This window comes from Danio rerio, chromosome 8 (genome assembly GCF_052040795.2).
Source record: "Danio rerio strain M-AB ecotype USA chromosome 8, GRCz13ab, whole genome shotgun sequence".
NCBI lineage: Eukaryota > Metazoa > Chordata > Actinopteri > Cypriniformes > Danionidae > Danio > Danio rerio.
In genome coordinates this window covers 43946438-43973008 of record NC_141028.1, presented here as the reverse complement: position 1 = coordinate 43973008, position 26571 = coordinate 43946438, and the positions used below count along the sequence as shown (strand labels likewise).

General features: G+C 36.1%; 1 long non-coding RNA gene across 4 annotated transcripts in view; it reads left to right on the top strand.

Moving 5' to 3' along the window:
• The first annotated feature begins 322 nt into the window (after positions 1-322).
• LOC147835756 (uncharacterized) overlaps positions 323-26571 on the top strand; it is a 36379-nt gene continuing 10130 nt past the window's right edge. The window contains exons 1-10 of one of the 4 annotated variants that reach the window (XR_015944775.1): positions 323-392; positions 1384-1548; positions 2039-2110; positions 7375-7447; positions 7648-7719; positions 9190-9261; positions 10472-10543; positions 16417-16518; positions 17521-17765; positions 17848-18169. This is a non-coding gene — a long non-coding RNA (uncharacterized LOC147835756). Of the gene's footprint in view, positions 393-1383; positions 1549-2038; positions 2111-7374; positions 7448-7647; positions 7720-9189; positions 9262-10471; positions 10544-16416; positions 16519-17520; positions 17766-17847; positions 18170-18379; positions 18639-26571 lie in introns of those variants that run through there. The other 3 variants (XR_015944774.1, XR_015498319.1, XR_015498318.1) reach the window with 3 other exon arrangements.

Sequence of the window (26571 nt, the reverse complement as noted above, 5' to 3'; positions counted from 1 at the left end):
CTAACATGCGTGACTTACTACCTCCCGCGTTTTCTCGTTATGTCCTAATGTTTACGGTGAACCCGTTTTTCTGTGTGTATCAGTGTATGCTCATTGTGTATAATCTCCCACTATCGTCCCTTTCCTGCTACTGCTGCTCCATACACATTAGAGCGCGTCACAGTCGCGTTTCATTGGTCTGGCCGCAGAACTCCTCGCCCGCGATTGGCTGGATTTTTATCGCTTTTCATTGGTCGATCAGCGGAATCCCCGTCAGCGATTGGCTGGATTTCATGTCAATCAATATCAACCCGCTTCACGTTTCCAATTGGCTGCCGAAGACACGAGAGGTAGACCTTTAATTCCGCCGGAGTAAAGCAACTACGAAAGAGAACTATTTGTGCATCTTAAAGGTATGAACTGCTTATTTACTGTATATTTTGTGCCATGTGTTAAGTTAACTTTAGACATTGTGTGCATGACGAGTTAGTCAGGGTCATATCACTTAATGTGCGACATCATTAGCAGATATAAAGTTAGTGTCCGTGACCCAGTTTGTTTATATTATATTCGCACGTTCGGACTTTCCCCTTAATACTATAATTTTATAAATGTATTATTTGCAAACTTTAAATAGCGAATGATTATTAGCAGCAAATGACTATCAAAGTACAACATTGTTTACAGTCAAATAAACAGTGTTGTTGTTTTCAAGTCACCCATGCTAATACCGATAGAATATTCAAAGTAACATGGTAAACAATATAGAGACTTCTAAATGAATGACTGTGGAAATATAAAACCAACTTTACCTCTGTCTTGATTGAGGTAAAGATGGTTTTATATTCACACATTCGTTCAGTGACAGCTCCATACATTGTTTACCATGGTACTTTAAATATTTGGACTGAAATCACATGTACAGTAAGTATGACTTCAAAACAACATTAGCACTATTTAATCGACTGTGAACAATGATGTACTTTGATGGTTGTTGGCTGTTAATATTATTTTACTATTTAGAATTTCCAATTAATAATTTTCTGAGATTATATTATTAATGAGAAAGACTGCATGTGCGAATATAAAACCATCTTTACCTCTATTTAAACTTGAGCTTGTCCACTGTAGACTATTTATTATTATTGTTATTATTAGTAGTTGTAGTAGCAGTAGTAGTATTAATATTATTGACAACATAATAATTGTTATGGTATACTAACCAATAACAAGGTGGTCAGTATGTCATTAGGGACACTTTTGGGAAGGGAAGTAAACTGTGTCATATATTTGACAAAAGATTAAAAGGGCAAGGTTAGCTTAACATCACAAAATATTCAATATTAGGTTAGTACTTTGTGTTTCAGTCAGGAATGTTTTGACTATGCAGTATTTTTCCCACAGCATCGATGCTTCACAAAAGGATGGATAACTGGTATGCCGTAATGATGGTCACAGAAATCCTAAATGAAGGCAGTAGTTCTGTTTCTGTTTACTACAAGGGATATCTTTCCAAATGAGGAAATTACCCACAACTATGGTGATTCTTCTTGGCCATGGCATTCAAGGGTGAGTGTGTGCTCTCTTTAAGACTGTTTTCTATTATCAGAGGACACGTTTGTTGTATTGTGTTGTGAAGAAATAACTTAATTGCTTGTGCATGTTTTTATATTTTTGTTCTATTCCTAAATGCGCACACAATAGTTGCGTATGTGACAGTAGATAATTACACTTTGGTTATTATTGTTTCTACTTATATTAGTAGTGGTTGCCACTTTGTACATCTTCTTCAAAAAGATTAGCAAAGTTCAAAAACATGCACATCATGGAAAGAGAAAGTGAATACAGTCTGTGTTGAAGAGAAAGTAAGTTAACACTTCTTAACATGATCTGAGTTTACATCCAAAACTGCAAATGTAACTTAAGTGATAAAATTAAAACAATGCATTAAAACATTTGCAAACAATCACCGTTTCCATCAAATGGGTCAAAAAGAATAAAATCATCTTTTTGCAAATATTTTTGCCTTAATCTTGTGTTTTTTTACTCACTTTTACAGGAATTGCATGAAGCATCATTGGTGACTGAGATTGAATGCAGTATGAAAACTTCCATGTCAGGGAAAGAGAAAGTAAGTGAATTTAAAGAGCGCCTGTTATGCATTATAAAAGGTCATATATTTTGGTTTTGCAGTCTTTATCAACAGGCTGATCTGCATGCAAGGTCAAAAACACTTTTATTATCCTAAAATATGCATTTATTTTTACCTAATTATCGCAGTGACTCCCATATGATTTATTCAGCGATTCATTTGTTTCCAAACCCCTCCTTTGCGTGAAGCTAATCTAGCAGTGATTGGTCTGATGACCCAGTCTGCTGTGATTTGGTCGACTGCGTTCAGCATGAGGCGGAGAGAAACACCCACCACGGTTATGAAGGAGCCACAGTGCAAGTGCATTAAAGTATTGCAGTATTGCAGTTAAACACCAACATTAGTAACCATAACCCCAAGTAATAACAGTGACAAACATTCAGTATTAATCCACACAGTGGCAAAAGTTGAACTATTCTGAAAATTGACTGCAGCATATGTGTATAAACAGCTGATTGTGCCCATAGCAATGGCAAACAGCAGGGGATTGTGAGTTCAGAAACTCATTTAAATCGGTAAAGGAAGAAGCAGGCGTTGAGTTTTAAACATGGTTTGGACACAATAGGTAAACAGCCCATACAGATTTAACCTGAGAGATATAGTACAAGCACTGATCTATAGTAGATGCGTGATTACAAGCTGTGCAGGGTGATTACAAGTTACAACACACAATTAAATACATATTTTGCAAACTATACAAAATGCGGCTACTATTTTAATCACATCTACAGGTAGTGATCTGGAGGAAGAAGAAATTGGTCCATATGAACTGTGAATGATTTATAATAATCACTCATTTATAATGTCACTCGTGTAGCCAATAGGATTATAGCAAAAACTAAGCACTGTGCTCAGCCATAGTTCATTAAACTTGAACCTTTGGTTCATTAAGATCATCTTTAATATAAGATACTCTTTAATATAATATGACTTTCCTGAATTTTAAAGCCTGAATACAAGCACCACAACTAAAAGTCTGACACTAGGCTATAAACGAACTATACCATGATCGTCACCTCATCACCATCAACCTGTTCACTGTGAGATATTTCATTTTCAACAGCACCTGTAGTCTCATTTAGCAACTTCTTAGCAACCAGCTTTACAAAGACACCTAACAGCTTTAAAAAAATCACAAATGTGGTGTAACTGGTGTGTTTTATATCTTAGAATAAAACATGAATGTATTTTAATAATAATAATAGCTTTTATTTTTAGGCGCCTTTCAAAGCACTTAAGGAAACCTTACAGCAGATCACAAGCACATCATAAATATACAAGCAGTAAAATTGATAATCAGCATAATATTAAACCAGAAAATCACTAAAGGCTATCATAAACAAAAACATTTTTATCTGAGATTTAAAATCAGAACTAGAGTCCACCTGGTGAATGTGCAAAGGCAGGGAGTTTCATAACTGGTGCTGTACAACAAAAAGTCCTGCCATCAAATGACGTCATCTTAAAGTGTGGGACAGATAACAGTTCTGCAGAAGATGATCTCAGTGAGCGCAAAGGAGTGTACAAATGAAGATCATTTCTTAAGCTTGCATTAAACATAGACCTTATTTTAGGGACCTTATATTTACAAATATGCCATTCCAAAAAAAAAAAAATTACACTTAGAGATGCCTATTTCAGTACATTTTCTCAACCGACAACCGATGCTCATTGACCGAATATTAAACACTAACCGGTCAGATTAATATTAAATGATCATTTAATACTTTTTTTTTTCTAAATGTTGTGTCTATTTTGTGTCTGACACATCAAAAAGGCCTATTGCATTTTAAAGTATTGATTTATTTTAATATGTGAACAACAGTATAGAACATGAACAACAGAACATTATAAAATCTTCACACACAGTGTTTCCAACAGCATAGAAAAAAAGAATAAACTAAATAAAAAGAGTAAAATTAATAGGCATGCCCTAAATATTTTCTTTTCAGTTAAATTACAAATTTAGATTACAAAACAAAAACACTGACTAAATACTTTTTAAGAACCAGCATGCTGTTTATTTCCAATCATGTTTCTTTTTGGTTTTTGTTTAATAAAAAAAAAAAAATAGCAGGATACCTCAAATCATTTGCTCTACAGAAGATAAGCATTTAATTAATGCTCCTCTCTAATTCTTATATCACAACGTCTGTCAACATTTTTTTTTATAGAAGTCTTTATTTTAAAGATTATATCTTGAGCATCTGATTTTACCTCAGTGCTTGTGTGATTTTAGTTGCACTGTCCTCAGTAGCACAGAAATATCAGTATATCAATACAGACTTTGCTGAAAGGCTGGTTATGTCTTACCAGCAATGAGATATAATAATGTTATTAGAGATTTTAAAGCCAATACAGATTTAACCTGAGAGATACAGTACAAGCACTGATCTATAATAGATACATGATTACTAGCCGCGCATGGATGATTACAAGTTACAACACACAATTAAATACTTATTTTGCAAACTACACAAAATGAGGCAACTATTTTAATCACATCTACAGGTAGTGATCTGGAGGAAGTAGAAATTGGTCCATATGAATTGTGAAACTTACTGATAATGTTAGATGTAGGAGGGCTGACCACTGTTTTTGACTGTTTTTCCTGGCTTGTTGTCTCAAAGGCATTGTTGTGACGACCCTCTCTGATTAAAATATACCCCTCTAATAATTTATAATAATCACTCATTTATAATGTCACTCGTGTAGCCAATAGGATTATAGCAAAAACTAAGCACTGTGCTCAGCCATAGTTCATTAAACTTGAACCTTTGCTTCACTGAGATCATCTTTAATATAAGATACTCTTTAATATAATATGACTTTCCTGAATTTTAAAGCCTGAATACAAGCACCACAACTAAAAGTCTGACACTAGGCTATAAACGAACTATACCATGATCGTCACCTCATCACCATCAACCTGTTCACTGTGAGATATTTCATTTTCAACAGCACCTGTAGTCTCATTTAGCAACTTCTTAGCAACCAGCTTTACAAAGACACCTAACAGCTTTAAAAAAATCACAAATGTGGTGTAACTGGTGTGTTTTATATCTTAGAATAAAACATGAATGTATTTTAATAATAATAATAGCTTTTATTTTTAGGCGCCTTTCAAAGCACTTAAGGAAACCTTACAGCAGATCACAAGCACATCATAAATATACAAGCAGTAAAATTGATAATCAGCATAATATTAAACCAGAAAATCACTAAAGGCTATCATAAACAAAAACATTTTTATCTGAGATTTAAAATCAGAACTAGAGTCCACCTGGTGAATGTGCAAAGGCAGGGAGTTTCATAACTGGTGCTGTACAACAAAAAGTCCTGCCATCAAATGACGTCATCTTAAAGTGTGGGACAGATAACAGTTCTGCAGAAGATGATCTCAGTGAGCGCAAAGGAGTGTACAAATGAAGATCATTTCTTAAGCTTGCATTAAACATAGACCTTATTTTAGGGACCTTATATTTACAAATATGCCATTCCAAAAAAAAAAAAATTACACTTAGAGATGCCTATTTCAGTACATTTTCTCAACCGACAACCGATGCTCATTGACCGAATATTAAACACTAACCGGTCAGATTAATATTAAATGATCATTTAATACTTTTTTTTTTCTAAATGTTGTGTCTATTTTGTGTCTGACACATCAAAAAGGCCTATTGCATTTTAAAGTATTGATTTATTTTAATATGTGAACAACAGTATAGAACATGAACAACAGAACATTATAAAATCTTCACACACAGTGTTTCCAACAGCATAGAAAAAAAGAATAAACTAAATAAAAAGAGTAAAATTAATAGGCATGCCCTAAATATTTTCTTTTCAGTTAAATTACAAATTTAGATTACAAAACAAAAACACTGACTAAATACTTTTTAAGAACCAGCATGCTGTTTATTTCCAATCATGTTTCTTTTTGGTTTTTGTTTAATAAAAAAAAAAAAAATAGCAGGATACCTCAAATCATTTGCTCTACAGAAGATAAGCATTTAATTAATGCTCCTCTCTAATTCTTATATCACAACGTCTGTCAACATTTTTTTTTATAGAAGTCTTTATTTTAAAGATTATATCTTGAGCATCTGATTTTACCTCAGTGCTTGTGTGATTTTAGTTGCACTGTCCTCAGTAGCACAGAAATATCAGTATATCAATACAGACTTTGCTGAAAGGCTGGTTATGTCTTACCAGCAATGAGATATAATAATGTTATTAGAGATTTTAAAGCCAATACAGATTTAACCTGAGAGATACAGTACAAGCACTGATCTATAATAGATACATGATTACTAGCCGCGCATGGATGATTACAAGTTACAACACACAATTAAATACTTATTTTGCAAACTACACAAAATGAGGCAACTATTTTAATCACATCTACAGGTAGTGATCTGGAGGAAGTAGAAATTGGTCCATATGAATTGTGAAACTTACTGATAATGTTAGATGTAGGAGGGCTGACCACTGTTTTTGACTGTTTTTCCTGGCTTGTTGTCTCAAAGGCATTGTTGTGACGACCCTCTCTGATTAAAATATACCCCTCTAATAATTTATAATAATCACTCATTTATAATGTCACTCGTGTAGCCAATAGGATTATAGCAAAAACTAAGCACTGTGCTCAGCCATAGTTCATTAAACTTGAACCTTTGCTTCACTGAGATCATCTTTAATATAAGATACTCTTTAATATAATATGACTTTCCTGAATTTTAAAGCCTGAATACAAGCACCACAACTAAAAGTCTGACACTAGGCTATAAACGAACTATACCATGATCGTCACCTCATCACCATCAACCTGTTCACTGTGAGATATTTCATTTTCAACAGCACCTGTAGTCTCATTTAGCAACTTCTTAGCAACCAGCTTTACAAAGACACCTAACAGCTTTAAAAAAATCACAAATGTGGTGTAACTGGTGTGTTTCATATCTTAGAATAAAACATGAATGTATTTTAAGTTTGAGTTAACCATACACTACATAATTTTAGGGATTTAACAAATATGCCATTCCAAAAAAATTACATTAAAAAGTTGGAAGCAGAAGTGCTAAAACACAAACTCGCTTCTGGGTTTTTGTCTACAGGGATATCACAGTTCCACCACTCTATAGGGGTTGGTTTGGTTATTTATTGTCTTTTTAGGCTCGTTTTATATCTGCATTCACTGCCTTTCTGACCCAATCTTGTGCCTTTCCTTTTCATGTTTACAGCAATTATGTGAAAAGTCATCAATGGCAATGATTGAATGTGGTTCGAAAAATTTCTACATCAGGGAAGGAGAAAGTAAGTGAATTAAATTTTCCTTTTTGATAAAGGCCAGGTTTCCATCTAAAGCTGCCAATGTAACTTGTGTGGAAAATTGAAATATTCCCAAAACATTTGTGAACAATAATCATTTGCATCAAGCTAGTTAAAGACAATAAAATCATCACTTCACAAATCTTCTTGCCTCAATCTTGTGTTTCTTTTTTTCTCTTTGACAGAAATTGCATGAAGAGTCATTGGTGACTGGGATCAAATGCTGTGCGAAAACATCCACATCAGGGAAAGAGACAGTAAGTGAATTTAATTTCCTTCTTGATGCTGACCATGTTAGAAATGGAGGTAGGGATGTTTTAGTACCACTTTTTCCCTTCCCGATACTGATTCTCATACCTGAGCTCAGGGAATCAGCCAAAAGTTAGTACTAAACCGATACCTGAGTGGGTATCTGTAGAAGCAGTTGTGTATAATACTAGCCCTGTTTATCCATTAATAAAATGGTACAAACACATACAGCAAACTAGGGTAAAGTTTTACAATATAACTGTATAAAAACAGTGCAAAAAGAGATATAAAAAATAAAAATGAATACTATAGAAAAATAGCATCTTTGTATCTCAATATTCAGAAACTTAAAAAAATATAAAAATAAAAAGACACTTGTTGATTTTAAAGAAAATTTAGAAATTTATTGAGAAGGAAATATAGCCTAAACTTATCAACAACAGATTATATCATTGTCATACTGTATAGAATGCCTGTAAACAGTGTAGCCCGTAGACTAGTTGACGACAAAGTTGTTTTTTTTTTTTTCATTTAGATTGTTTCATCTGTCAAATGAAGCTCTGTTCTTTACTTTTATTTAAAGTATAGGCCTAGGATTGCATTACTTTGCGTACATTTTTATAGTTTATAAAGCTATAAAATGAAAGTCTCAGTTTGGTGTGGAGTTATCATATGCATAAATCATTTAAGTCAATCAGCATTTGTTTGATTTGTAGATTAGGCTATGCAGGCTATTTTAGAAATGGATCTTTTATAAGGACTATTATTAACTGTAATTCTTCAAATGAAGAAAGGTTTAGCTATTTGTTGATTGTATTTATGATGTTGCCGTGTTGAGCACACTCAGAGCAAGTGAAAACCCCAACGCTTCGACTTCCACTTCTTCTTTCCACTGCTTCTTTCTCAACTTGTGCAAATACATGAAGGTGTTTATGATGCAGATCCAGGACAGAGGCAATCACCAATAGCGTTAGTTTGGCATCAACTTGTCTGTGTCAAACTGTGACAAGTCTTTTCACTATTTTTATTATGCTTCTTTTATCAAAATATGTCTGTAGGCACGTGTGGTTGCACATATTATAATGAGTTAACAAATAGCCCTATGTGTTGGAAAATAATAGTACATTTTAATTGTTTAACTAATATTATAAATTGGTTAAAAATGCATCCTTTCAGTTAACGGTTAAACGATTAATATGAATATCTCTAGTTTTCCTTCTGACCCCCATATTTGAACACATTTGTTGAATAGAGTGGTAGGATTATGATGTCACTTTGTAGACAAACCAGCAGTCAGCATCACGCTGGTTCCTTTGACAAAAAGCCAATAGGCAAATGTAACTTATGTGAAAAAGTAAAATAATGCGTTAAATGTTTCAGACAATCACTGTTTCACTCAAATGAGTCAAAGAGAATAAAATAATCTCTTAGCAAATCTTCTTGCCTCAATCTTGTGTTTCTCTTTCTCACTTTTACAGGAGTTGAATGAAGAGTCATTGGTGACTGGGATCAAATGCAGTGCGAAAACTTCCAAGTCAGGGAAAAAGACAGTAAGTGAATTTAATTTCCTTCTTGATGCTGACCATGTTAGAACCTCAAATCAGAAAAGATTGGCACAGTATGGAAAACACAAATAAAAAAGAAAGTACTGATTTCTAAATTTACTTTGATTTGTATTGAATTGCAGATAATCCAACAGACATTATTTAATGTGTTTAATAAACACATATTCCAATTTTGGTTCTTGCAACATATTTCAAAAAAGTAGTGACAGGAGGTTAGTGCTGTCATCAGATAAAATGGTTAAATGATGTGAAGTGAAACAGGTTAAAGAGGACACAGGTACTGGACTGGCCTGTCTGCAGTCCCGATCTGTTTCTAATAGAGAATGTGTGGTGCATTTCCAAGCATAAAATGCAACAACAAAGACCCCGTACTGTTGCCCACTTTGACTTGTTTGCAGTAAGAATGGTACAAATTTACACATGAAACACTTCATCACTTGCTGTCTTCAGTCCCTAAACATATTTTTAAGTGTTGTAAAAAGGAATGGCAACTTTACACTATATTTTATTAGCAATTTCCATACTGTTTCTGATTTGTGGTTGTAGAAGGACGGTTGACCATCATTTTAGGCTGTTTTTCCTGGGCAGTTTTTCTCAAAAATGTTATTGCGATGACTCTCTTTGAGTACAATATACCCCTCTTTGTTAATTTATAATAATGACTAGTGTATTGGGGGATGGGCATGACATGGTCATGAATTGTGTGGACAGTTTGGCCTTGTGAGGACACCCATGTTTTACACAATTGATGAATAGAGTTAGGTCTGTAATGAGTTCACTGTATAGTGTTTTGGGGGATGGGCATGACATGGTCATGAAATGTAAGGACAGTTTGGCCTTGTGAGGACCCCTATATTTTACACAATTGATGAATAGAGTTTGGTTGGTTATGAGTTCACTGTATAGTGTATTGGGGGATGGGCATGACATGGCCATGAAATGTAAGGACAGTTTGGCCCCCATGTTTTACACAATTAATGAATAGAGTTTGGAGTTTATGCTAACCGTTTGCTCTCTTGTACAAAAACTTAAATAACAAATCAAATGAAATTGTAGATGTTGTCCATGCATTTTTCATCCATTTGCTTTTCCCTAATGCCTGAAATTGGCCAGGTAATAGTAGTTCATTAGTTAAGTGTACTTACTTAGCAAGCTTTCTGACCCAATCTTGTGCCTTTCCTTTTCACATTTACAGGAATTATGTGAAGAGTCATCAATGGCGAGGATCAAATGCAGTGCAGAAACTTCCACATCAGGGAAAGAGACAGTAAGTGAATTTAATTTCCTTCTTGGTATGAGCAGAGTTTCTATCCAAAACTGCAAATATAACTTATTGCAAACAAAATAATTTCGTCTTTGACAATGACAATGTTAGATGTAGAAGGGTTAAGTGCCATTTTAGGCTGTTTGTCCTGGGCTGTTATCTCAAAAACGTTGTTGTGATAACTCTATTTGAGTAAAATAGACCCCTTTCTAATAGGGATATCAAATTCCACAAAATCCTGTGATCCATGATCATTTAAATTAGCGATAAATTATCAATTAATCATTAATCACCACTCCATAAACACAATAGATAAAGTTTGGAATGTTTTGAAGTATTAAAGAAATCACCCAAGCATTTTCCATTTGGAGACTTGCAGTAATTAATACCTTAGTTCTTATAAACAGTCATTTATAACATGCATAATTAATGAATTTGTTACTGAAGAATAAAAACAATACACACTATGCTCTTTGCATAAAGATCACTGCAAAATAAGCTTAGTGCTTATTTTATGTATAAACTATAAATATAAAAAATAAAGAAATTAAGTAATGGAACATTATATGTAAAAAATCTAAATATATATACAGTAGTAGGCTAGGCTAAATAAAGGTGCCTTAAAGCTTTTGTGAAGAACAGACTATATATGATAGGTGACACAATCTCAATAAACACTTGGTGCTTGATCTCATATAGGCTACATTATTTAAGGACATTCGATACGACATTAATAGGATCTGTTGATGTCAAACTTATGTTTCCTTTTTAATATTAAGACATTTCCTCTGTAATGCTACTATTATCCCTCATCATCAGTAAAATAACCAGCCTTTGTATTTCATATATTTTAAATGTAGATTTTCCTGCCAGTTTGATGCAGGCAAATGAAATTTAGGCAAATCTTACTTGTTACTCTTTCACCTGAACACGCCACGAGTAAGATGGAGAAAATGAAAGCACATCAGCATAGATGAAAATTCAGATGCTTAAGACATAATCTGTAAAATAATGACTTATTATAAACGTTGTTAGTTTTAAAGTTTGTAGCAAATATAGGACAGAGGTTTGGGATAAACCAATTACAGTAGAGCATTAATTAAATCCTTATTTTTCAGGGAGTGAAACAAATCAACCAATGCAACAGGCATGAACATAAATGTACACTTCATATATTTTTCTTGAAAAATAATGTACATTTTTGTTGGTCAGTTATCTAGAAAATAAAGAATGAATAACATTTGTGGTGAAGTGTTTCAAAAGAAGTACTGCTATTCAGACCCAAAACACAATTTTTTTGTTAAATAAATAAATACAATAATAATATAAATAAAATTCAAGTAAAACATTCTCGTTTCAGGAAAGCCTACATTAAACTGTGTTCACGGTTAATGACAAAATAATCCATTGCGCTGGCCATTATGACTTTAATTCATTTCATCAAGTAATTTAAAAGAGCAGGACAGACTTTACAAGCTATTCTGAGCACTAATTGTGTTCACAGATTACCTAGAAAGAACAAACTCGGTCTGAAGGATGAGAGAACTCATTGTGAGAATGGAGAGGCTCACCGCATGTCGGGCCGTGATGCACGATTTTTAAAATTAGAGTCTGCATGCACCAATTCGTGCCAGTCTGTCAGATGAAATTGCTTAAAACACCTTAACATTTTAAAGAAACTAGTTAAAGTTTGCATAACCAATGATTGATCTTATCCACCCGTGACCCACTCATAATTAAACATCACATAGCCTACTTTTTGATTACCTGACTCAGGAAGGCAGCACACACATATATAACCAATCAAAACAGGGTTATATACATCCACCCCACAGAACATAAACTGCACACACTCGATTATTTAATGTGTGAAGTCATGGACGAATGTCTCGCAGCTCAAATCATAACTTATCCTTTAATGTCCATGCTTAATCGGTCATCGTCAATAAGGTCTGTCGATTAAACAGGTTACTGACAATCAATCGATCAGTGAGTAACTGTTAGCATCCCTACTCTCTATTAATATATAATAATGACTAGTGTTTTGGGGGATGGGGATGACATGGTCATGAATTGTGAGGACAGTTTGGCCTTGTGAGGACCCCCATGTTTTAACACAATTGATGAATAGAGTTTGGTCGGTTATGAGTTCACTGTATAGTGTATTGGGGGATGGGCATGACATGGTCATGAATTGTAAGGACAGTTTGGCCTTGTGAGGACCCCTATATTTTACACAATTGATAAATAGAGTTTGGTCGGTTATATGTTGGCTTATTTTACATCTGACAATAAGATTTTTGTCCAACATGTACAATAGAGATGCACAGATCAGCTGAAATGGCACCTGAATCCGCAGCTTCATACTAATTAGGGTTGTGACGATGAGGAAATTTCCCCACCGGTTAATCGACATGTGACAACACCGATAATACTGGTATTTTTTTTCTGCTTTTTCCTCTTTTCTTTCAGTTTTGCGGGAATTGCCAATTCGGCGTCTATTGTTTGAATGGACGAAAAGGAAGCTACAAAAAAAAATTAAATCACTGTTATTAAACAACACAAAATTTTATTAACATAACGAATAAAACACAACAATGCTACAGGCTGAAAAAACTGGAAGTTGGAACCATACAAATAACAACCATAAGCGCCTATATTAACAGCTTAGTCCTTAGTCCTAAAATACATTATTAAGGAATCTATAGGCTATTGAAGAATAAACCGAATTTGAAATATGATCCTTGCATAATGATCACAACTCAACAAGCTGGCACTCATTTTATATATAAACTATAAATAAAAAAAATTATAAAAAATGTTAAGAAATGAAACATTATGTAAAAAAATGTAAAGACTACAGGCTAAATAAAAGCGCCTTGTCAGAGCTAAACATCAGCGCACACGTGTCAGTTTACAGCTTCTGTAAAGATCAGGCAGCCTATACAGATCACACAATTTCAATAAACAACATGTAAATGTATAAATATTTCGATAAGTATTGTTATAGAATATTTATAACTTATGATCTTGCTTTTTGGTTATATCGGTACCAGCTTTGATCTCTCTTTAAAGTGGCAGTTACAGGCGCTGCATAAGGGCGTCTTACACTGTCAGTGGCAGAATACACACTGCACTGGCAAGACGTTTTATTTTTATTTTATTTGTTGCAGATTTGCGTGTTGTTCCTTTTTAAAAAATACATTTTATTTTTAAAATCTCTCAAGTTAATGTTGTCTATCGAGTAACATAATCTCCCTCGGATTGGAGTTCGGTGCGCAGTAAGATGGACCAACACCACCCTGTAAGTTAACACACTGCATACTGTAGGTCCACAGCTCTGGTGTGGTATGAATTACATGTTTTAAATGACAGCGAGACATGCTACATTTAGTTTTTATTGTAAAATATAGATTATAACCCAGTACACAGTAAAATAATATTTTTTAAATTGTTTGCCTATTGACGGCGTATAGGCTAACCGTTAAACTTAAATAGGCTGAGCATATTTTTATTAATATTAAAACACATTACAACAAACTAGCCACCCTTTGATTTTTTTTCGTTTACGTATATTTTTATCAAACGAAAAATGCAATGAATAGTTTATTTTGGTTTTCATTTTATTAGAAATCATATCATTTAAAGGCTACACAACTCCTCCATGGCTCCAATTGCGTTTTGACAGATATCCTAGATAGACTTTCTGGCTCAAAGACATTTATGCCTGTTAATTTCAGCGCTGTATTTTGACAGATTTCGCAAAGGCTTCAGCTATTCTACCTGTCAGCTGGTACCAGCTTCAGTTTTGCGACCTGACTCGTTAGGCATCTGTGTCTAGATGACAGCGAGAGAGATGAGATCAGACCTCAGATTCAGTAACTGAGACGTGTGGCCGCACGTCTCAGTTACTTTATTGCAATTTTTAATATTGGCTCATTTAAATTAACTTTTCATTTATTAAAAGCCGAAATATTGCCAGACAGACGAAGCAACTTTCGGTTTTTGAAGAGAGCATTCTCAGTGATAAAAGACGCGCACACACACACAGGTTAGCCTACACTCTTGTCGGCCTATTCATTGTTGATTGTTGCTCACGGCTGTTGCCGCGATAGTTGCTTTGTTTCTCTGCAGTTGGCTTATTAATGGCGCGGCATAGCTAAATCACTCTTGTTTTAATAAAAAAAAAAGATAATTTATTAAACATTGTGAGATGATGGTTGCGTGATTTTTAAAATGAGATTATGCGTTGCGTATTTATGGCTATTGATCTTATCTACCCTCGACCCGCACATACATTAGTTGAACATCAAGTATAAGTGTGTTGAAAATGAGTGTATAAATTAGTTAAATTTCCTCCAACTGCTGCTACCTTTGTCAGGCACAGTTTGCAGATTGCCTCATTAACGACTTCAGGTTCTCTTTTTGCATTTGGTTTGAACCCAAAATATAGCCAAACAGGCGCTTTTGCATTGCGTTTTGACACTTATCCGTCCGCCATTCTTTCTGTAAATTCGACTCCTCTCGTTCTCTTAATGTGATAAATGAAGTATGACGCATTGTAACTATGTTCAGATGATAATTATAGAGCATGCTCTCGTCTTAAGTAAATTATTTAGAATTATGTTTCCCATTTAATTCAAATAAATATTTAAATTTAAAAAAAACAACGAATACTTAAAAAAAAAAACAAATGTGGGGACGGTGTCACGGTGAAAATGTCACCGGTGTTTCGTCTTAAAACCGGTATCACCGTCAACACTGTCTATCGTGGCAAGCATAATACTAATCATCCACCCGCCACCAGTTCGCACATATAGTTTTATCTGATATAAGTATCCGCACCCGATCGTCACTTTAATAATTTAATTCTTTGTTTTAGACATGATGATAGGTCACCTTGGATATTAACAGCAGATTCATTGAGCTATAATCTGCACATCTCTGATAGTAAAATAATACGTTAATCGTAAACGTTTTTAAATGAACATTTATTTATAAAAACAAAAGTTTGTCTTAAGACAACATTTTCTTCATTTTCAAATAAAACAAAGTAAAAATAAGACCTTTAGCTTTTACAGATACAGGAACAAGATAAAAAAGGGTGCCACTTCAGTCTAAACAGCAGCTAGGTTATGTTTACTTGGCCTTTTTCTTTGCACTGTGCAAAAACAGAATAGCATCTACTGTGCCTGGATTCGGGAGATTCCGCCTCGCCTCCTAAAAGCGGCTGCAGCACTGAATGAGCGTTCGTTCGCACCACGTGTTGTAAGAATGAACAAGATTCACCTCGCAAGGTGCTGCAGTCGTGGAAAAAGCGATCTTGTTTGTCCCAGAGCGAGAGCATATTTTCCTCTGATAACTCTTACTGAAACTTTGAACAGCAGGCTACTCTTGCACTTCATCCATTATTTTGGGCGTCTCACATGATCATTCTGCAAAGCCCACTCTGCTTTTTTGCTGGTCCACTGCCATGTCCTGCTACATCCATCCGCAACCGACCCGCAATTAATCATAATGTATGTTTTTATTACCCGACACGTGGATTATCTGCATCGCCCGCTGATATAACCGCAATCTGTGCATCACTAATGTACAAATTGTTTTGGTATTGATTTGACATTTTTGTATGAAGGTATTTTTGCGTCAATAAGGTTTACCTGATGTGCACACTTTTTAGCCTGGACATGCTTTCAATTTAATAATAACTGCAGCAACTTTCAAGCTGTCAAAAGGAAGTATTCAGTTAGTTTTTAATTTAACAGGCATATCATTTCATGATTTTTTTTTGCTTTACAAATTGATGCATGCATATAAAAGTTGTGGTATGTTTAGCATGTGAATTGGATTTTAATAAAAACTTTCCCTCTGTACAGTGTCGCCATGAAGTACACAGTGCTGTTGTTTCCAGTTTGCATTCTTGCGATGAATGTAGTGGTCCTATGTCAAGTAGAAAATGAACACTTTAACTTGCAAATGTAAGTATTTATGTCACCAATAATTAGCGTATAAATTTACGTGTCATATTTTTTAGTCTGTGTACTTCAGTACAATATGGATTTCTCATGTAATTTCTAGATATTTTTTTCTAGTTTTTTTCTTCTTCCATCAATTCACTATTTGAAAGCCATATCCATTTTTTCACATTTGTTGTTTTTAAGTAAATAAAAGATTATATTAATGAATAAATTAGTGTCAAATTAACATAACCTTACTAGGATTAAAGAAAATATTTTAATTTTAAGATAAATTAAATTCAGTCTTATAACATGCATTAATTTTACAAAAAACTACAAATTTAGCATAGTTGTATGTTGTCCTAAGTAAATTAAAATATTTTACAGCACAGCAAACACCATAAATTAAATAAAACACTTTTACAGGTGCTGGTCGTATAATTAGAATATCTTCAAGAATTTTAGTTATTTTATTCATTTCAATCAAGCTGTGAAACTTGTATAACGTATACATTCATTCCACACAGACTGATATATTTCAACTGTTTATTTCTTTTGATTTTGATGACAACTAAAAATGAGAAATGAAAAGTGTGTAAAAAGGTTAAGTATTGAAGACACCTGGTGCCACACTCTAATCAGCTAATTAACGCAAAACAGAGCTCACAGAGCACTTGGTCCAAACACATTAATAGAGAGGCGAAGTGAAGGAAAAGATGTGGTAAAACAAGAGTGTACAAGCAATAGGGATAACTGCACCCTGGAGAGAATTGTGAAACAAAGCTCATTCAAACATGTGGGGGAAATTCACAAAGAGTAGACTGCAGCTGGAGTCAATGCTTCAAGAACCACTACTCATAGATGTATGCAAGACATGGCTTTCAGCTGTCACATTGCTTGTGTCAAGCCACTCTTGAATAACAGACAGCATCAGAAGCATCTTGTCTGGTCTAAAGACTGGACTGATGCTGAGTGCTCCATACTTATGCTCTCTGATGAAAGTGCATTTGGCATTTTCTTTAGAAATCAGGGTCCTAGAGTCAGGAGGAAGAGCGGAGGGGCACACAATCCACAGGTGTTGCTTGAAGTCCAGTGTAAAGTTTCCACAGTCAGCGATGGTTTGGGGTGCCATGTCATCTGCTGGTGTTGCTCCACTGTTTTCTCTGAGGTCCAATGTCAACGCAGCTCTATACCAGGACGTTTGAGAGCACTTCATGCCTCCTGCTGCTGACCAACTTTATGGAGATGCAGATTTCAATTTCCAACAGGTACCTGTCCATGGCACCTGCACACAGTGCCAAAGCTACTAGTACCATCTTAAAATAAAAATCGCCTACCTTAACCCCATAGGAAATCCATGGGCTATTGTGAAGAGGAATATACGGTATGCCAGACCCAACAATGCAGAAAAGCTGAAGGTCACAATCAGAGCAACCTGAGCTCTCAGAAAACTTGAGCAGTGTTGAACACAGACTGATCCACTCCATGCCACTCTGCAGTCATTCATGCTAAAGCAGCCCACACTAAGCATTGACCGCTGTGCACGCTCACACTTTTCATCTTCATACTTTTCAGTTGGCAAAGATTTCTAAAAATCCTTTCTTTGTATTGGTCTGAAGTGATATTCTAATTTTCTGAGATGCTGCATTTGGGGTTTCCTTTAGTTATCATCAAAATCTAAATAAATAAAAACTTGAAATATATCAGTCTGTGTGGAATGAATGTATACATTATACAAGTTTCACAGCTTGAATGAAATTAATGAAATAAATCAACTAGTGATGCTCAAAATAATCGATTAACCGTTAACCGAAAGGCTGCGTTTGTGACCGATTAATGCTATCAGTTAAACGATTAAAAATATTATTTTATATATTTTTAGTTTGGCTGCATAAGGGGCCGATTGAATGCGCCTTTGCGTCAAGAGGGGCATCTTTTGCACGCGGCTCATCCCAGAGCAGCAGTTTATGTTGTCAAGACAACTACAGAGAACTTTTAAAGAGCTTGGTTTCCCCTACATTCATTCTTCAATGGCGGGGACCAAAATGCATCCCTCCACGGCTACATTACCCTTTCAAAACATTCAGTCATTGTTGTTGTTTTTAATAGCGGATTATAATCGCACCAAAACGTATTAAAAGGTAAGTGAATTATAACAGCGTAAACTTTTCTGTAACTGTATAGTGCTGTGTGCTATCTGTTTAATCCTTTGGCGTTACGTGCTGACTGACTGACAGGTGCGCGATGCGTGAGGCCAGCAAACACGCAGAAGCTTTCAGTTAAGATGAACACAGTTTCTATAGTTATACTTTATTTATAGATAAAGTATGACTTTGTATATAATCAATCTATCTTGCTGGAGTTTAAAGCTGTTTCGCTTTACTTCAGGACGCATTAACACCGCTCTGAAGGTCTAATCGCTGTTTTAAGTTATCCAGAGCTGTATGAATGTAAAAATCTTGAATATCATAATATTATTAAATATTACAATTGTAACAACTCAGACAGCAACACTTATGCACAATCGATACCCAGCTGATTCAGTCGTTTCATAACATCACAGCGCTTCTTCTCTTCTTTTTTCCTTGTCAACATAAAGGCAGTGAGATGCGCCTTGTTTTTGGCCCCTTGTCAAACTGCAAGACATGCTTAACTTGCGGGACGACAACGTGTAACCCGTGCCTACAGACACATTTGCCAAAGAAGCAAAATGGAAGAAGAATATTGCTGTTTGATCGAGACGTGTTGATGCTTAACCAGCGCTGATGTTGACTGCGTAATAAATGCAACAAATAGGCTTTACCTTTTATTTGACAGCTTATAGAGTATATATGCACATTAATGCAATATCATATTTAAACATGTGATGGTCGGTGGATCAGGTGACATTAATCATGTGAGACACAAAAGATCATTGATGTATTCTGATATTCCTATGCGTAAAAGTACAACTCTTAACGATGAAATGAAACGTAAGAAAAAGGAAAGGAGACTCCGACAGAGGGCGCGCCGAGCCAACAAATCAGTTGGACGAACTCTCTGTGAACCCCTTGCTACTCCAGATGACCCTCTTGCTAGTAGTCGAACTCTGAATGAACTCCCAACTTGTACTTTTGCTGAACTTTCTACCGAGTTCACGCACCTGAATTTAAGTGCATAACTATATAACACATTATAAATCAAGGCTTATATTAAAATGCCTAAATGTTGATTTATATGATACAATGTACTCTTGATGACTATATATCTGTCTTTTTACTGTTCAAGTGATTTAGCATGCTCCTTGAATGTATGATTTAAGTAGTCTATGCACCTGTGTTTAGGGTTGATTTATGAATACTGTCACTGAGACACTGAGTATAAAAGCTGACATGTACTCTTCAGCTTTGCGCTTCCTGACTTCTGTACATTGAGGTTGGTTGCCCTTTGTCCGCCGACTGGGGACAAAGTAAGGATTTTGTTTTCTGTTTGTCTTTTGTTTATTCTACTTTTTCACTGGATTTTGTTTTATTAATAAAAGTGTATTTTATTACTTTTCTTCACTGGAGTGGACATTGAATTCATTTTCCAGAACCCATCAGAGTTACCCTGTGTGGTAAAGTATGATCTAATTTATTCTTTTGCAAAATACATTCTTTAAAGACGATCCTTTAACTAAACTCTAGCTAAGAAATATAGCGAAGGGAGGATCCTGATCTTAACTTTGTTTAATTAGGGTGATTAAATAAAGGGAAATCAGCACATGGAGGCCCCAGGCGAGGAATGTTAATATTTTGCAAAAAGAAATAGGCCTAATTAGATTAAGAGAGAAAAAGTAGGGGACGCCCGAAAAAGAAATCTCTCGAACAAGTATAGAATAAAGTGCACATAGACCTAAAGAAGGATCTATATTCTATACAAAAACATGACTGACGCTTCGGGTATTCAAATCCATCTTATCTCAAATGAGGAGTTGAAAACGCGTAAAAAGGAGAATCCTTTACATGTTTCGCCTCAATCGTGTACAATAGGTAATTGTGTTTACATAGGCGTAAGCGATCAAGAAAATAACTGGCTGGAATTGTTCGACGCTATAGACAAAGCTACGGGTACCGGGGAACATGTAGATTTAATTCTACATAACCATAAAGGTCCCGTACAATTCCCAGAGCGATTCAGAGGACGGATAAAAGTGCTAAAAAATAGCACAACCGTGAGCCCTGAATTTTATGCTGAATCAGAGGATGAAAGAGCTAGTTCAATTTTGGGCGAGCAGGCTCATGCCGCCGCTCCATACAGGTCGGAAATTACATTTTTGCCTTCGCAAAGAGACAAAGAACCTGAGACTGATCGACAGATTCAGTGGGGTCCATCTACTAGTACACCGTATGATGAAACCCTAATGCGAAAAGCGAGAGCGAAAACAAAACATACCCCTTTAAATCCTTTAAAAGCTGCAACAAATAGGATTCACAAAATGAGTCCTTTAAGAAAAGACAGTTCGAGCGACTCGTCATCAGAAGAAGACAGAGTTCTCCAAATAAGGGGTAGGATCAGGCAAAAGAATGCCAGGCCGAGCTCAAAAGACAGAAAAACGTCAGCTCATGTTGATGGGCGCTTTATTGAAGCAGGGAACAGGAGAGTTACCATTCCCAAGGGGTTTAAAATACAGCTGAAAAAGGTTGAGGGCAACACGCGTTCAGAACAGAAAGATAACGCTGACATGATTTACCTGGCGACAGCATGTACCGCGGATGAGATCCTTGAACGGACAGATATAAATCAAAAAGCCAAATTAGACATGGTATGCGAGCTTGCCGACGCGCTTCAAGCTTTAATCAGCGGAATAATCTGGTCCGGGATGACCGAAGACGAAAACGCCTCGAGCAAATACGATCCTAAATTAGGAACAGTGCATAAGATAAGAAAGCACTTTGCTAAAGGTGACTACCAGACAATCACCGGGGGAAATAGGAGACAGGACACCCCGCTCCCGAGTGAATCAAGCGAGACTGAAAGCTCTGAAGCAACAGGCTCCTCCGATGATGAATTTTCAGTAAGAAAATCCATCATGCTGGGGGGAAAAGATAAAAAGACTAAATCCTCTCAGGTCGTTAGTGAACTAAAAGAAAGAGCCCTCTATCCGTTATCTCAGCTATCTTTTCCTGCTGAAGCAACCATTATGGAGAAAGCTCAAGAAATTGTTAGAATGGGCGAACTTTATAAAGCGGATGACGATCTAATAGAAGCTATGATCGTGCATCACACGCGCAAAAGAATTGCACCCGCTACTGTAAGGTTGCAGCTAGGCACAATTCTGGGCAAGAGCCCAGAAGATGAAAGAAATGATCGTGCTGAATTGATCAGAGCGATTGGAGTTTACCCGTATTGTCTTGATAGACAGGGTAAAGTCGAATCAGTGTATGCACTGATAAGAGAACTCCAAGAAGTGACAGATTTAGTCCCTGGCTTAGCTGAAGCGAAACTTTTAGGGCCAGAGACCACATGGGTAGAATTGTCGAATTTCGCCATCAAGTGGGAAAGGAAGAGAAGGTTAATCTCAGAGAAGCAGAGAATTCAGCCTCCGAGAGCAGCAGCTCATAGAGCACAAAGAGCCCCGCCCGCACAAAAAGGCAGGCAGCAGAGACAGAGAGCAGAGGCCCCTGTCACGGAGAGACATCAAAAGTCTATGCAGGAAAAACCTAAGAGCAGAAATAAATTCCAAAAATCTAATTTCAAGCAGAAACCTGCAGAAAGGGATTATGTCTCAAAAGAGAACTGGGAAAGAATGACCCCAGAGCAGAGACAGGAATTAATAGATAAAAGAAATAAAAAGAAGCAGTCAAAATCAAAAAATAAAACTAGAGAAGTTAAGAGCAACGAGAGAGTCGTAAATAGTAACCGAAAAACTCCCCGAAATCAAGAGGAATAGGGTTGCCTGTCTCCAGGGAAAAAGGCCATAATGTCTAAACAGGTTACAGAAACGGCAGATATGAATTTAAACATAAATTACGAGGGAATATTATTTGATCTTGATACAGGAGCAGATGTTACGGTAGTAAGTCAGCTGCCTAAAGAAGCAAAAGAAACAAAAAACGCGTTTAATGTCAAAGATTTTAGGGGCAATATAGAAACGCATAAAGTTTATGATTGGAAAAACTTGCAAATTATCAAAGGTGTTAATAATTTAATGACACTAAAAGATGCCAGTACAATAATAGAAAGCAAACAAATAGGCTGGTTAAAACAAATAAACCTGGAGCAGGAAATAAAAAGAATGGCCGAAACCAGCAAAGCCGACCGTACTAAAGTTACAGAGATATTAAGAAAATATCAAACTCACGCCGCAAGAAGTAAAAATGATTGCGGAAAATTATCTGATAAATGGCAGTACGAAATAAAAGGTGGTATTCCACCACCACAAAGGCAGTATCCGATTAACAAAAGCGCGTTGCCTGAAATTAAAATCACAATTGAAGAATTAAAACGAAAAGGGATAATTAAAGAAGTTGATAATGCGCCAACAAATTCCCCTATTCAAGCGGTAGCAAAACCCGATGGGGGGTGGAGGTTGGTAACAAATTATAAAGCATTAAACAAACAAACTGTACCAGATACAAGATATCTGATTAATGCAAGAGATGCTACGGGCGCAGCCCCGGAGGGGAGACTGTTGTCCAAAATAGATCTCGCAAATGGATTTTGGTCTGTGCCGCTTAAGCCTGAGAGCAGAGCGCGCACCGCATTTACCTTCGAGAACAAACAGTATGTATATAATGTTTTACCACAAGGATTTAAGAATTCTCCAAATGCTTTTCAAGCCATAATGATGGAAATTCTTAAAGGCCTTCCTATTGTAGTGTACATAGATGACATTTTAATCGTTACTAATGATGAAGAAGAACATCTTAAAATACTAGATGAGACATTAAGCCGACTAACTAAAGAAGGATTCAGATTAAACTACAAAAAGATGGAAATCGCTAAAGAGGATGTTGAATTTTTAGGATTTCAAATAACTGGTAATGAACGATTCCTGTCGCAAACTACAGAAAATAAATTAAAGGAATTAAGAGGAAAAGAAATAACCACTTTAAAACAATTACAAAGCATGCTGGGCACATTAAACTTTGTAAGAGATCTAATCCCCGGATATGCTAGACATGCGAAACCTCTTTATAATGCAACTAAAGGGGGTGTTTTAACTTGGAATGAGAAACTGTCCGACATAAAGGCTAAACTAATAGATGAAGCTTTGAATAGTGGCCGCCTTGTGAGAAGAGACGAAACCACTCCGTTAGTTGTAAAAATAGCCAACACGGAGGATGAAATAGAACTAATTATTTTTAATGCGTCAAATGAAAAACACCCTGTTAGTTTCATATCATACAGCAAGCCAGCAAACCAGAGAAAGCTGCAGAACATGAGTGGCGGCGACCTTTTAGCCACACTCGCTAAATCTTTACTAACTCTGAAAGCCCTCGCACTAGACCAGCAGATACTGGTTAAAGCCAAAGGTGAAGGAATAAATCAAATAGTAAGGGAATCGAAAAATTTAATCTGTGAAAATAGACGCGTTCACCGTCATACGTGGGCTAAGTGGTCGTCAATCTTAAACGATACTCAGTTCAGCTTTCACTGTGACAAAATTCCTAAAGCCGAAAAGACTACCAAGGTCCCCATAGACAAAGTCTGTTATTATACTGACGGCACAACCGAGCAGGGAAAAACTAGATGGGGATGGATTCGAAAGAAAGGCCGAAAAGTCACTGAGTCAGATAAAGGTAGCTTAGAGGCAGGGCTAAGCGCACAAGCTGCTGAAGTAAAAGCATTCAGGAAAGCTTTAGAGAAAGCCAAACAGCTGAATGACCTTAAATGTTTTATAGTAACTGATAGTGATTATATCTATCAAGCTGTAGAGGAACATTTAGGTGCATGGAAAAATAATGATTTTAATACTTCCAAAGGGAAGCCATTAAAACAAGCCGACGACTGGAGGGTAATAGATGAGCTGATCACAGAAATTACACCAACAGTGTTGCATCAAACCAGCCATACGTCACAGAATACGACGGCTGCTATAGGGAATAAGGAAGTAGACAGTTATGTGCGTAGAGTACGGGCTGTTACCAAGGAAAGTCAAAAAGACTTACTTGAAAAATTACATATAGAGTTAAAGCATCCTACCACGAAATATTTAGCGCTATATTGTCATGCTTTAGGCCTAAATATACAAAACTTAAAGTCTGAGTACTATAAGATAAAAGTGAACTGTCCAAATTGCAGAAAAGCAATTGATTCACGTTTTAATGATTACGGATCTATAAAAACAGATCATGAGAACGATGAAATTAGCATGGATTTTGCTGGACCTATTAGACCGCAAACGAAAAAGAAAAATTGTTATTTTCTTTTGATCACAGACAATGCGAGTGAGTACACGCAGATCTTTCCTTGTAAACAAGCTACAGAAGAAGTAGTAATTGAAAGTTTACAACAATGGTTCAAATTTAGGGGAGTACCTAATCGAGTCAGAGCCGACGGAGCTTTTAACCTTTCAGGTCGAAAGGTAGAACAGTTTATAAAAGATTCAGGGGCAAAATTAATTAAATCCGTGAAATATCAACCCTCGAGTAATGGAATCGCCGAGAGGCGAATAAAAGAAATTAAAAATTATTTTTGTAAAAATTCAGATTTACCTTGGGACGAACAGCTTATTGATTGCTTAAAATTTGTAAATTACAGAGTCCCTGTACCTGAAAAGGAGGAAAATCCACCAAGAAACAGGGCCAAAATAAAGGTAGGCGACATAGTCTACATACAGAAAAGAGTCCGAGGGCATAGATTTAAAGAAAATCTAGGCACGGAAGATAAAGTTAAATCAATACCATCCAATACTACCGTAGAATTAGAAGCCAACGGTATTTGGAGTCTCAGAGACATAATAAAAAAGCCGGAATAATGGCAGACACAAACCTGACCTGTGACCTCAAAACTTGTGAAGGCCTTTATAAGCAAAAAGGCTTCATCAGAGTTGTTAGAGGTTTTTCTGGACACTTAACCATTGAAAAATGGCTTAAGCCAGAATATGATAGAGCTCTGGGAAGAAAATCTGTTAGTGTACCAGGAACACCAGCTACCAGTTATAGGATCGAAGACTGCGCCGTATGTGGAAAACCTAATGTAGCGTTTAAACTAGCTGAAGGCTTATACGCAAATAGGCCGAATAAAGCAGAGTTGCTAATTCAGCATGGTTTAGGAGCTCATTTCCCGTGGTGGAATGAGTTAGGAGATATCGATGCGTGTGCTTTGCATGATGTCACCATCTGTGGTGATTGCAGAGAGTCACACCAGAAGGTCGAAATCGAACAATATGAGATAAAGCAGGATGGATGCTTATGCCGAAACTGTCAGTCATGTAAACAACGGTTTATTGTCCTAGGAAGGGAATGCCGATGTGTGTATGATGGGGAAGAATTTACATCGTGTGAAAGATGTAAGAGTCTATTCAGTTGCAAGTGCTTAAAGCTAATAAGCAAAAAGCAGATATGGATGACTCGTAAATCCAGAAAGGCCCTAGGGGCCTTAGTTGAAAATAGAATAATGACAATGTGGGACATAAACCCAGTGTCCCTAATGACAAATGCAGATTCAAAATGGATGGCCCAAAGACTCAGAGAACTGTCCTTTTGTCCAGGAGGATTACCAGGCGGGCAGGAGTCTTTGAACGGAAACGAGAGTTTTCGGAATGGCCTGATATATCTCACTCACTTAGGTGGATGGGAGACCGCTGTCAGAATGCAGTTGCACAAACATGTCAGCCACAAGAGAGGTGGCCTAGGAGCATGTGTATGGCTTTTGCATGACAGTGAGTGGTTTAAATGTGAACTTTCTGACGCTATAATAATTAAAGCAAAAGAAATGACATTTAATCAATGCATCAAAGTATGCGAACCGAAAGATGAACCCAGTTATTTCACTGAAACAAACATCTCAGTTTATGGATCTTCACAATCCTTTAGAGAAGGGACAGCAAAACTCAAAATAATCAGATCCACACAACCATATCACTTAATGACTCGTGAACCGAGTGAT